Below are 12,723 nucleotides of genomic sequence, written 5' to 3' on the forward strand. Positions count from 1 at the left end.
TTTTGTATGATGAAACTGCAAAATTGAAGGTAGTGTGCATTTTGGTTTATAAATGGAATGAGACCATGTAATGGGATTTTGTATTTGTTAATGATTTATAGGATGTATTTTTGTGTTAAATAATCTCTCATTATTGTGAACCACGCTTGTTTTAGGATACTTTGTTTCATGGAAGCAAAACAAAAGAGCTTGTTTTGGGTTTCAGTTTTTGGTATTAGCTTGTCGGTTTTGTAATCCAATCAGGACAAGAAAGGGACAAATCATGAGTGAGGCAGAGATGGACAGGAAGATGAGTCATCCTTATTCTGCAATAGGAAATGTGATAGTGGCCATTTAGTAAGAGCCCTGTTGGTGGGGTGACCTCACACACACAGGTGTGCTTGTTGGCTCTGATGACTCAGCCCCCCAGGCTTTGGGACAGCACAGCTTGTTCCACTGCCCTTTGCATATGGACCCCAGAGAGGCTCCAACCCCTTCCTGAATCGTGCAGCTAGTTTCAGCTACGGGCAGGGTTGATATACACGGAGCACCTTTCTGCCGATGCCCCAGTCTGGGCCTGAGCCCAAGAGCCATCTCTAGTGTTGACATTCATGGATGGAACAGAGCAATCACTTTCAAAAAGGCACACCTACACTTTGTGGCAACACAAAAATAAGCCTTTGAATGTTGTATCCGGAATGCGTGTGAGGAAAAACCACTTAGTTTCTCATTTTTAAAAAGTTACTCTTTTTGTCTAACTTGAGGGAGCATTGGGAGAAGGAATAAGATTGCTTAGAAGTTGCAATAATGTACACATCACAATTTTTGGCAATAACTATATGACGACCTTGCTAGTTGCTAACATAAAAGGTCAAAATGCTATCATTGGATGTCTAGTTGAGGGACTCCGATCTTTCTCTGAGTCATGAGAAATTTATTTTAGATGGAAACTGAATATTCTAGTTGTTTTTCTTCTGATCTCTTTCTTTTCTCAAGTATAAATTAACAATATAGAAGAGCATGTCTCAGCCCAGTATCAGCAAGCTGTCCATCCTAGCAGCTCACATAACTCCTTTACATGTTACCTGTGGGTTTTCAAGATGTTCTAATTTCTATGTCAGGAAATTAGCCTCTGCGGTACTTTCAGTTATCCTGTGGTTCTTAAGGCTAATGATTGCAAATGAGACCCCTGAGCCCTATCACTGTTAGTACTGCTGGTTCGGACAGGGGAGAGTAAAGTAAAATCTTGAAGCCTGTACAAAACTCTAATTTGATTAATTTGAGATTAACTGTTTAGCACCTTCCTGAAATTAATAAAATAGCCTTGCTTATGTATGCTCACAGTCCTGTGTTCTAAGCAGAATACAAATGCTTTGTTTTAGTGTGAAAGTATGTAGATTAGAGATGGGCAGTGCTTGGCCCAGGCTGTAGGGCCACCCTGTATCAGTATCTTTCTACAGGATTCTTCTGATAAGAATCTTACATTCTCTGAAAATGAATGTCTGCTCCATCATCCATTACTTAGATTTCTTTTAGGCCATTCTGAAATAATTTGGGCAGACTTTTATGTTTGTTTAAGTGGAGCATGTTTGCATTGTTACTGGGAGTTCATTTAATTTTTACAAAGGGTAATTGAATTATTCTGAAGTTGAATGCATGGTTTATGCACAGCAATATATTAGCTTGTAAGTTGCCAATTGAGGGAGTCACTGTGAATAAAATGTTTCCTACATGCATCCTAAGTATTTTGGGAGCTTAAAATGTGAATTTTGATCACAGACATTCTTTGTAGACAGTAGACTTAATTGGTCACACCTGACAGGTATACCTATATTCAAAGCCACTTAGAAGTAAATGCAAATCAAATCGAGTTTGGCCTAATTAAATTATCTGGGGGAGGTAAGTATGTGAAGTTGCTAATGTTGTTATTACAAATCACCTACACTAGGAGGTGCACACAAGTTATACTCTGTATTCTGTTTGGAGACCTTTCGGTGAACCAGTGAGTAATATCGAAAGCCTGCCAATTAAGAATCAGTAGACTTTAATATTCAGAAAGGCATGTTTCCTCCCAAAGTGTTACATATTTTCTGGAAACAAGCACTGTACTTTCTAATATTTTTCTCACTGCACAGATAGGATTATTTTAGATAATCATGTTGAATGTGCACCTCTTTTTTTATTATTATTATGAATGGAGGAGATAGTATTGGAAAAGGCAAAGAAAGTGGCAGACCTTAAAGTTCTTGTACATCGGTCCTTACTTACACCAGGATGTCATTGGTATAACACTTTAAGATCTTCACTTTGCTAAAAAATACAATAAGTGATCAACTTATACACATTGTTATTTTTCATAACATTATTGTTATTTATTAGATATATATTTGATTATCCAAAAATTCTATTGACTTAGATTTTTTAACTTTCATGTCTCTACTTTTTTTCTTTGTGCACTACTAAAATAGATAATAATTAAGTATCTTAATACTAGAGAATGAGTCAAAAATAGAAATTTCAATTGGGTAAAGTAGGAGAAATCTAACAGAGCAAGGAGAAGTAACTTACATGGATGTTGTCAATTATGGTGAATTCTCCCTGGGTAGTGGTATTAGGAAGCTTGCTTTATGTCTTGCCAATGACTGGCCAATCTTGTTAAGTACCATTTCTTGTGTCTCTGGGTTTCTGATGACCCTCTGTGACAGTGGGAATGCTCAGGTTTAAGAGAGGACAAAACTAGAGGTGTCACTTAGTTAGGATGATTGATTTTCAAAAGGACCTGACCCTCTTGAAAATGGATCTCATGTCCTAGTTTAAATAATTTAGAACATTTGAAAGCAACAAATGGATTTATGTGTGTTTCAAAGGGGAAATGCTTTGATAAGTTTCAGGATTTAAATGAAGAAATCAAAACATCACAATACCTTTTGTTTTGATGGTTCACATTTGTGTTAATCACAGTATATGAACTTTTTTCTCACTGTTTAACTGTAACAATACACTCTATAGTTTCGATTTCTATTATATATGGTGTTATATTTTCCTGTTTTAAGAAATTTAATGGCATTGTTATTTCCTTGGGGTCTTTCATCTAGTTTAGATATCTTAGTATGAATGCACATTTATGGCATATTCATACAGTAAAATGAAATATTAAACCAAGATATGAAAGGATATTTTTGTCAGGTACATTATAGGTGAAGCATTTTAACAATGGATATTATTGATAAGAGCCAGTCAATCCTGACATTGTTCACCTTAATTGATTATTTTTCACGTAGCTGATGGTTTCCTGATATTCCATGATGTCTCTATCTAGCTAGCATGCCACATAAATATTCTTATTATATTCAATACTATAGTCTATTAAATTCATGGTTGTATGGATCAGACACTTTATCTTGACACAAGATAAAACTTCTTTGGCCAATCTCATGGAAAGAATATGCCCTAGATTGTTGTTTTTGCATGATTCTGTAATAAGTAAAGTGTTGTAATAAGTAAAAATATGGTTTTACTTTTTAAGTATGGACATGCTTTACCTGTCAGATATGTATCTTCTCATCAACAGACTGTACTTACTAACAACTTTAGGATACTTATTTATTCATCTTTTGCTTCAAAAATAGGCACTTAGCATTTGTGTAGATCCAGCAGAACAACAGTAGTCAATTTGATCTGGCCTCTAAAGCAGGTGTCATTTTGATAAATGGTACTAATTAAGCTAAGGTTTCAGGTACGAAGCCGATTGAGTTAGGTGTTGGCACCTGGATGGCCATGGCCAGACAAGTACAGATGTCGCAGCCAGGTAGAGGCAGCACTTTATTAACTTCCTTGAGTCTCCAGGTTTTGCATCTCCCATCATTTGATCACAGAATCTCGGTGCTGGGGCACTATGGCTGCAGCTTGCATTTATTCACAGGTTGTAGGAGGCCAAAGCACTTATGGAAATTTCAGCTCTTTCAGGTCATTTTTTTTTCTCACTGATCCCTATCCTGCAGTGAGAGACAAGTGCATAAAAATGATTAATTAGACAAGAAGCCTCATTGTTTTCAATCCATGATTCATATTCCTCCTGCACAACAAGGGTTTAAACTGCAGGAAACAAAGCTCTTTTATGTCTTCTTACATTAATTTCATTATAGATTGTCTAGGTAAAGAGTGCAGGATTCTGTCACTGCTTTCTTCTTCATGATTAGAAAGACTTTTAGTGCAAAATGACATTGGGACATGACCTTCTCTTTTGAATTTCTGTCTTCTTGGTGATCTCACAGGATCAAATTAGGCCTTGGACAGTTCCACTATTGAGGACTCCAAAAGAGGATTTATGATTCCTCTTATTTTCTCTACTTACTCACTAAAAAAATTTGTTTTGATTAGGGAGAGGTACTTTGAGATGATATTTTAATAATCTTGGAGAACCAAATTTGTTTTCTTCAACTTTCTAACATGGAGGTTAGAAAAAAGTATCAAGGAAATATTTCAGGCTTTGCAGGCCATATGGTCTCTGTCACAGCTATTTAGCTCTGTGGTTGTGATGTGAAAGCAGCCATCAACAATACATACATGACTAGGTACCGTGATGTTCCAGTAAAACGTTGTAACTACCAAAACTTGAAATCTCATGTAGTTTTCACATGTCAAGAACATTATTTTTCTTTATTTTTTTCAACCAATTAGAAATATAAAAACATAATTAACTTGTCGCTGTACAGATACAGACAGTGGGTCAGTCTTGGTCCATGGGCTGTGGTTTGCTTTTACCCTGCTCTAATGCATTTCATGAAACTCTGTGCACGGTAATTAAGCATTATCCCTGCCTTCAGGGAACTTTTCATTCAGATGGGGAAAAGCATATCCATATTACAAGACAGAATGTAATTAAATGCTCACTCCAAATCTCAAACCACCCTAATTCTCTGACTAGTCCTGGAAGGAAGAAGAAGAACCAGGGAGAGATGGGATAATCAAGGAGTGTGGGTGTGAGGGGAGCAGGGTGGTGGGAGGAACCGGGAAAGGCTGAGGTCCTGAGGCACAGGCAGTCCTGGCAAGAACTGGCAGAAGATACTTTTCAAATTTAGAAAGTTTCAGATTATGATAAGGGAACCCAAAATTTAACTACTTCAAAATTTGGTTTTGTTCTTTTGTAGAGACATAAATAATGCAAAGGCAATATTAAAAATGTGCTCAATTTTTGAGCCCTATCTTGTGCTGAATGCTGTTCATTCAGTTATCACTTATGATGCCTTGCACAAGTTAAGAACTTGATGGCATGGTAGTCATGTCTGTTTACTGGTCTTAGGACCAACTGCTGTATAGCTGCTATAACAAAATATCATAGTCTAGGTGGCTTAAACAACAGACATTTATTTCTTCTAGTTCTGGAGACAAGTAAGTCCAAGATCAAGGTGCTGACTGATTCCGTTCTCTTCCTGGCTTGCAGATGGCTACCTTGTCACTCTGTCAGGGTTTGTGGGGTAAAGGGAGGGAGAGACAAAGCTCATAGGAATGTCAGACCTCCAGTATCTCTTCTTAGAAGGGCACTAGTCCAGAATGAGAGCCCATTGTCTTGGTCTCATCTAATTCTAATTACCTCCCAAAGCCCTACCTCTACCATCACATTCATTTTGTGGCCATACAGATACAGACAGTGGTAAAGAAGAGCTTCATCACATGACTTTGCCATATGACTAGGACACAAATGGTCTATATCAGAGGGGTATTGAGAATATAAAGTATAGAACACAACTTCAACCTTCTAGGGCATCAGTGTCTTAAGGGGAAACCTCACTTAAGCTTTAAGAAATAAAGTGATATATGCAGAAATAAGAGGATATATAATTAATTTGCTAGAGGAGCACAGTAGGAGAAGCCCTTCACTCTGCTTGGGCTGATAGGGAAAGGGAAGGATTCATAGAAGGGGCAACATTTAGGCAGTGTCTCAAATGATGATAAAGAATTAACTGGGTAGAAGAGAAGAATATTCTCAATAGTGTGTATAGAGTTGGGAATGTATGTGTTATGTTCAAGAAAGGCTATTATGTCAGCCTGTGATTAAGGATTAGAAAGAATATGTTGGTTGGCAGGAAAAGTTCAAAGGAGTATCAGAACTTAGGATCTTGAAAGATATTTCATATGATAACTGAAGTATTTGAACGTTATCCTGTAGGTAAGGAGTTGTTGAAGGACCCTGAGCAGAGTAATGATATGACTAGATTAGACATCTAATCCAAAAATGGATTAGAGTAGGTATAAGGTTGTGGCAGGAAAATAAGTCAGGACCACGTGAGACTGAAAAGTAAAACAGATGATGAGGCTAGGAATGGAGAAGGTAGCAGGAGGGGAAGACAGTCTAGAAAAACTTTTAAATTCTCGTTTGGACAGCTAGATAGATGATTTACTCATCAATCAGATGGGGTCACTGGATTGATTTCAGGGAATCACAAAATCAGCCTTTGGACATGTTGAATTTGAGGTTTTAAGTATGATTATCTGTACCCCTGCTCAAAGTATGTGAATAAAGATGTAGATTTGAGAGTCAACCAGCATAAAATTATAGTCAAAGTCTTTACAGCTAAGGAAGCTTGGGGTCAGGGAGTCATGTAAGAAGAGGAGGTCCAAGGATGGAACTTTGATGGCCAGTATCCAGAGATGCTTAGAGAAGCAGCCAAGAAGCTGGAGGGCTGGATGGGAATGGAGGAAGCAGAGGCATGCATGTAGGTGTTTTTTGAGAAAACTAGGTGAAATGAGGTGACAAGGTGGTGCCTGGTGTGAAAGTCAAGGATAAGAGAAGCTTTGCGAAAGACAGGCAGTGTCAGAACTGGGGATGTAGCTTAATTGGTAGAGCAAATGCAAGGCACAGGATTCAATTCCCAGGTCCCCTAGCCCCCCATGTAGACACAAAGATGGGCAGTGTCTGAACCTTTTCATTGGCTAAGATTATGGAGCCAATGGAGAGTAAAAGCAAATGATACAGAAGAAGAAGTAGGTGATTTATACATTAGGGTCCTAAAGGAGTTAGGTCAGATGGGAGAACTCAAGATGAACAGAAAGAGACAATTGGGAAGATTCACAAATTTAGGACTGGAGCCAAGGAAACTGAGGGACCTCCCACCCAGATCTATGTCTTATCTGTAAATGAGTGTAAGGCTTCGTAGTCAGGATGAGATAGAAAAAGAGGTATGAAGAAGGATTGGAGAAAAGAGCAGTTAGGGTCATGGCAGGGTTTCTTGACCTTTACTGTGCTCATAGATCACTTGATGTTCTTGTGAACATGCAGCTCTTGATTCATTAGGTTGGAGATGTGTCTGAAAATTTTCAGTTTGTCACAAGCTCCCAAGTCCTGAGTGACACCTATACCATAGGTCCATGTACTCAATTTCGAGTAGCAAGCAAGTAGGATGCTTTCTAGTTTATACTCATTGTATGCACTCACTGTTACTTCTAAGATTATGTGTTTATATGGAAGGTGGGGTTTGAAGAATCAATCTCTCTCTCTCTCTCTCTCTCTCTCTCTCTCTCTCTCTCTCTCTCTCTCTTTCAGACATATCTCCAACCTAGTGAATTAAGAGAGGGTTGAGGGATAAGAAGTTTCATTAAAAGGGGCAAAAAGGGCAGAGCCAGTTCTTAAAAAGACAGGATCTAGACAGGGCAATGGAGAATTCTTAACATTCTGGACATGAGCTTGAGAAGATGTGGATAGAGTAATTGGGCAAGAAGAGGAGTGGGTAGGGATGTTTCCAGAGAGCCCAGAGATAAAGGACTGGAGAAGCATTGGCTGTGGGAGGAATCAGGTGGATTCAGGAGGAAGGGAAGAGCAGTAAAAATATGTGAGCAGAAGAAAGGATTGCACCTAAAGATGATCTCTGGGGTAGTGTTCAACAATGACAGCAAGCAGCAATGGCAGAGGTGCTGTCGACTGGTTGTGAGGTTCCGACTGAGACTTGGGTAAGAAAGTTGTTTGGAGGGAAATTGACCAACCTCTTCCAAGAGTTGAAGTGTTGAGGTGTGTGAGCCTAGGGCCTTTTGGACTGTACATGGACTTGGTCTACTAAAGAAGACGTCTGTTTATTTTGTGCACACAAAACAAGAAACCATTATAGTTTCATTCCATGCTTTCCTGAGCATGTTAAGCGTTCTTTTTGAATGACAATGCAAAAGAAATCTGTTGCCTGATGGATACATCTGTTTTCCCTTAATAAACCATTGACTTTTATTGAGAGAATGTGTTTTCCTCTAATTGTGGTGTGGATATGCTTCTTTTCCCTTAGAATTGGAAAAAAAAAAGTTGAAGTAGAATTAAATTCTACTTCCTGCTGTAAGTGGGACCACTATCAGGCTAGTAAATGTAGAATTCCATTCAGGAAAAGGCCCCATTTTTTTTCTTGAAACCATAGAACAAACCATATGCAAAGGGCTTGTCATGTCCACCAGAATGTGTAGGATTTTACAGTGTTCCAATATTGGTCCTTTGTTCTTTTTATTCCGTTAGTTTTGTGCGTAGCTGTTACTGTTTTATTGAAAGCAGAAGCCAGTGGGAAATGTAATTTTGAACTTGACAAATATAAAGCACTCATTTGATTATAAAGGGTTTGAAATACCTAAGAAATTACCATAGTTTGAAGAGCTGGAGCAAAATAAATCTGAAATGGAAAGAGATACAGAGATGAGGACTGAAAAAGATACCTAACAAATCAAAATAAAACCAGTTTCGTGGAAGAGAAAAAACACAGAAGGAAATTGGGAAAATAATAAAAGAGATAATGAAATATAATAGAAAAAGATGAAATGATAGCAATTTGTGTTTACCTGGAAGCTTTCATCCAGAAATTAAATTTGATAGGCCCCGGGGGATTTGGGGAGGTTGGGCAACAGGCTAATAACGGTGTGCTTCTAGGAGGTTAGCAATGGGGTCTGAGCCAGTCTGTATGTAAGAAATAAAAATTGTGAAGGAATTTACATTTGGTCCAAGAAGCCTGTAGGGGACTTTTCTATAAAGAGTTAACTTGGTCAAAATAACAGCAGAGAAGATAATTTACATTCAGGATGCAGGAGCAGAAAGAAGTGGGAGAGAGAGATTTTAAAGGAAGTGTGTGGAATGAATGTTGTTACTGACTGTGTATAGGATAGGACAGACAATGGCACATCATTGTAGCAGGTTCTGGAATGGATGCTGATGATGAACAAGACTCCCCCGTCCAGCTCTTTCATCTATTAAAAATAAGTGAAGAATATTTGCAGATTTGGCAAGGTACAAGGGGATTCTTAGATGCTGCTGTACAAACTTCCTTTGAGGACAAGTGGATGATATATCACAAAAGCTGTAAAAACACCTATTTTCTGTGACTAAAACCCCCATGCCAGGAGATTTTTTGTAAATAATAATTATTAGAGATGTCTTTAAAGACATGTGGCTTGAGGTGTTCGTTATGGTATTATTTATACTTTGGAAACAACCTAGATGTACAACAATAGTAAGTTGCTTAAATATCTCTCTGCTGATTTAGCCAATATGAGGTGATGAATTTATTGAGGTCACATTATAGAAGAATATTTAATGTCATTAGAAAATCTTTATGAAATATCTTTAGGTGGAAAAGAAACAATTCCCTGAGTAGTTTGTTCCATAGTAGAAGAAATGTGTGTCTGAATATGTGGCTGGATATTGCGTATTTCATCATCACATACAGTTAGTAGCAGAGGAATGGAAGACAGGGGTATCTGGGACCAGGCCTTTGGGAAGGACACTGTAGAGCAGGCAGTGGCCACCTGATGTTTCCTTCTGGACTTCTCCCCCCAGGCAGAAACTGCTCTTTTGTCATAGCCTGGATACCTGAGTACCTTGGGTACCCCAGAACAAGCTACTTTGGGTCCAAACAGAATGATCAGAGGAAGCCCTGTCCTGGTTCCAGCAGAAATATAGTGAGAACATCCCTGGAAAGTGAATTTCTGTTTCTACCCAAAAGGCCAATAACATTTCCGTGAAATGTAAGACAAACAAACAAATAGATGGAGGCGGGGGGATGAATTGTTTTCCCCCTTCATTCTCTATCAGTTTTTAATGCTCCCTGTCCCCTTCATCAAAAGCCCTTGGGTTTTATACTAAATCGACAAACCATCTTCACCTTCACGTCCTTGTCATCTACTGATCTCTTCATCATCCCTATTCAGTCATTAAAGATTTGGGTACCTGATTCATGGTCCTATTCCTCTCCGTAAACCTATCACTATTTAGTGACCTAGACACATTCACTCACCCCACCCCACCCCTAGCTTGCCAATGCCTTCTCCCCTGCTACCTGTAGAATGCTCTCCCACAGCCTCCATTGTCCTCTTCACTTTCCGACCTACCCAGCTTAGACTAGACGTTTTCTCCTGTAGTAACTCCCTTGAAAAAGCCCTTGGCTCTTTTTAACCTTTCTTCCTCCATCATTTATTTCTAGAAAAACAGCTATTATGACTCTTTCACTCACTGTCTCCATGCAGGCACCAAGATGCTGAATATTCCTAGAGACAAAACACTCCAGAAGCCTGCAGAGGTTTAATTGTAAGTTTGTGATCACAAACCTCCAATAGCCTGGTGGTGCAAAACTCCTATCTTACTGTCCTGATCCAGTAGGTTCACTTTATCACTTCCTGATATGGTGTCCTCTCAAGTCTTTGTGGATCTTTTCCTCCCACTTCTCCATCAGCTGGTGACCTTGCCTTTTAGGATGGCAGAAGGTGTCCAAAAGACAATTATTTGTTTTCTCATAACCAAGTCTGTAAACCCACCTGCATTGTTCTTTTTATTACAATAAGAGAAACATCCCTTCTCCCCACTTCTCCTTGTCCTCTTCCTCCTCCTCTGTATAAAAACAAACCTACAATTCTTAAACTCATATTTCTCTCCAATATCTGCTTTACTCCTGTTTTCTTAATAATCACTCTCTTTAAAAAATTGTCTACACATACTCTGATGCTTCACTTCTAGTCTTGTTTTTAACCTCAACACCCAGTTGAAACTGTTCTTTTCAAGGTCACTGTGACCTTCATGTGGCCTAATTCAGGGACACTGAATTTGTACTTTTTTTCTCAGACTTACCTCAACACTAGATCTAGTTGACTACTCCCTTATTTTTTATTTTTACTTAGAATCTTATGTATTTAATGTTTTTATGCATAGGAAGAGTTAAAAGAAAATTTAACAAACTGTTCTCTAGCAGGAGTTATGAGAAGGCTTCCAGCATTTAACCTTTCTGAATTGCTTATATTACATTTTCAATCAGTAAAAATTATTATTATTTTTTTAAAAAAGGCATTATGAGAGCAGCTTCTGCTTTCTTGAAACCCGTTCAACTTGGCTTCTTTAACCCCAGACCCTCCTGGTTTTCTTTGTATCTCACTTGATTATTTTTCACAACTCTGCCTTGAGATGTTGGTGTTCCTAACAGCTAACGTAGGCCCCTTTTACCCACCTTCAACTGTCTAAAGGCTTATCAAGCTGAACATGTCTAGAATGGAATGTTTCTCCATCCTTCTTCCCACCTCCTCTTTGTGTTCTTTCTTAGTAAGAAGAAAGGACTCTGGGGCTCATTTGTAATTGGTCCCTTTTACAAGTAAGATCTACTTTGTCACTAAAATCTGAAGCACTCACCCGCTCTGTCTCCAGGCTTTCTGCTGCTGTCCATTTTTACCATCAACATCCTAAGCCAGACTACATCACCTTTACGTGGACTGCTACAACAGACTCCTAACTCTCTCAGAACCCAGTATTCCCACTTGTCCTACATTTGTGGACCAAAAAACGTTTTTTTCTAAAAGTCAAATCCAATTTCTTAGGTGAACTTTGAGCTCCTTATGATGGCCTCTGAGGCTTTTTTGTCTATTATTCTAGCCTTATTCTGTGCCTCTATTCCTTTTGCTATTGCAATCTCATTCTTTTGGGCTCATATTAAATGAAATTAAACCAGAGAAGCTTTCTTTAACCTCTTAATACAAGTAGGTCTCCACTGTTATTCTCTAGTACAGCACCATTGTAGTTTTCTCTAGGACACTTATGACTTGGATTTATGCATATGACTGGAAACCCCCCCCCCCCAAGTCAAGGCTGTTTTCTCTCCTCTGATCATGTTTTACCACCTACCTGGCACAGTGCTTGTGCATAATACATAATAATCTTTCAGTAGGTATTTGTGGAACAAATGAATAGATGAATATTTGCCAAGTATTGATGCTATTTGGTGCCAATGTGAGGAGAAAGAGAAAATGATCCAGGCTGTAAGATGATTACCATGTGGCTGGGTGACACAGGATAAATGTTGAGGGTTGGCAGCACAATATGGGGAAATGAAAAATACAATAGCAAGATTCAGACCTTGAAAAATGACAAAATGATGATATCTTTGTGAGGATGGGAAAATAGAGCAGTGGAAGGGATTGAGGAAGGAATACTGGGAGTTCAGTATTCTATGTCTTTTATGGGGACCCTTATCCTTACAGAATATCTTCAGGCAACCTGACGCAAAAATAGAATTCATGAAACTGCTCAGCAAAGAATACAGAACAGAAACTACAAAGACATTAAAGTCAAAAAAGTTTATGCAACTCAGTATCTATGAACATGCTAGTGAGTACTGAATGCATACCATGCTAGTGGTTGATATGCAAATCGGTTATTTACTTGAATGATGCTTATTGATTATCAAAGGAGTCCCTTGATGATTGTTGTACATCTTAGATTGTTAATATGAAAGAAATCTCTTC

At 38.5% G+C, this 12,723-nt stretch overlaps 1 protein-coding gene across 2 annotated transcripts in view; it reads left to right on the forward strand.

The window, feature by feature from the left end:
* Positions 1–12,723, forward strand: part of Hs6st3 (heparan sulfate 6-O-sulfotransferase 3) — a 653,633-nt gene that overhangs the window by 129,446 nt on the left and 511,464 nt on the right. The gene's annotated exons all lie outside the window — the stretch shown is intronic.

This window comes from Ictidomys tridecemlineatus, chromosome 6 (genome assembly GCF_052094955.1).
Source record: "Ictidomys tridecemlineatus isolate mIctTri1 chromosome 6, mIctTri1.hap1, whole genome shotgun sequence".
Classification (NCBI taxonomy): Eukaryota; Metazoa; Chordata; class Mammalia; order Rodentia; family Sciuridae; genus Ictidomys; species Ictidomys tridecemlineatus.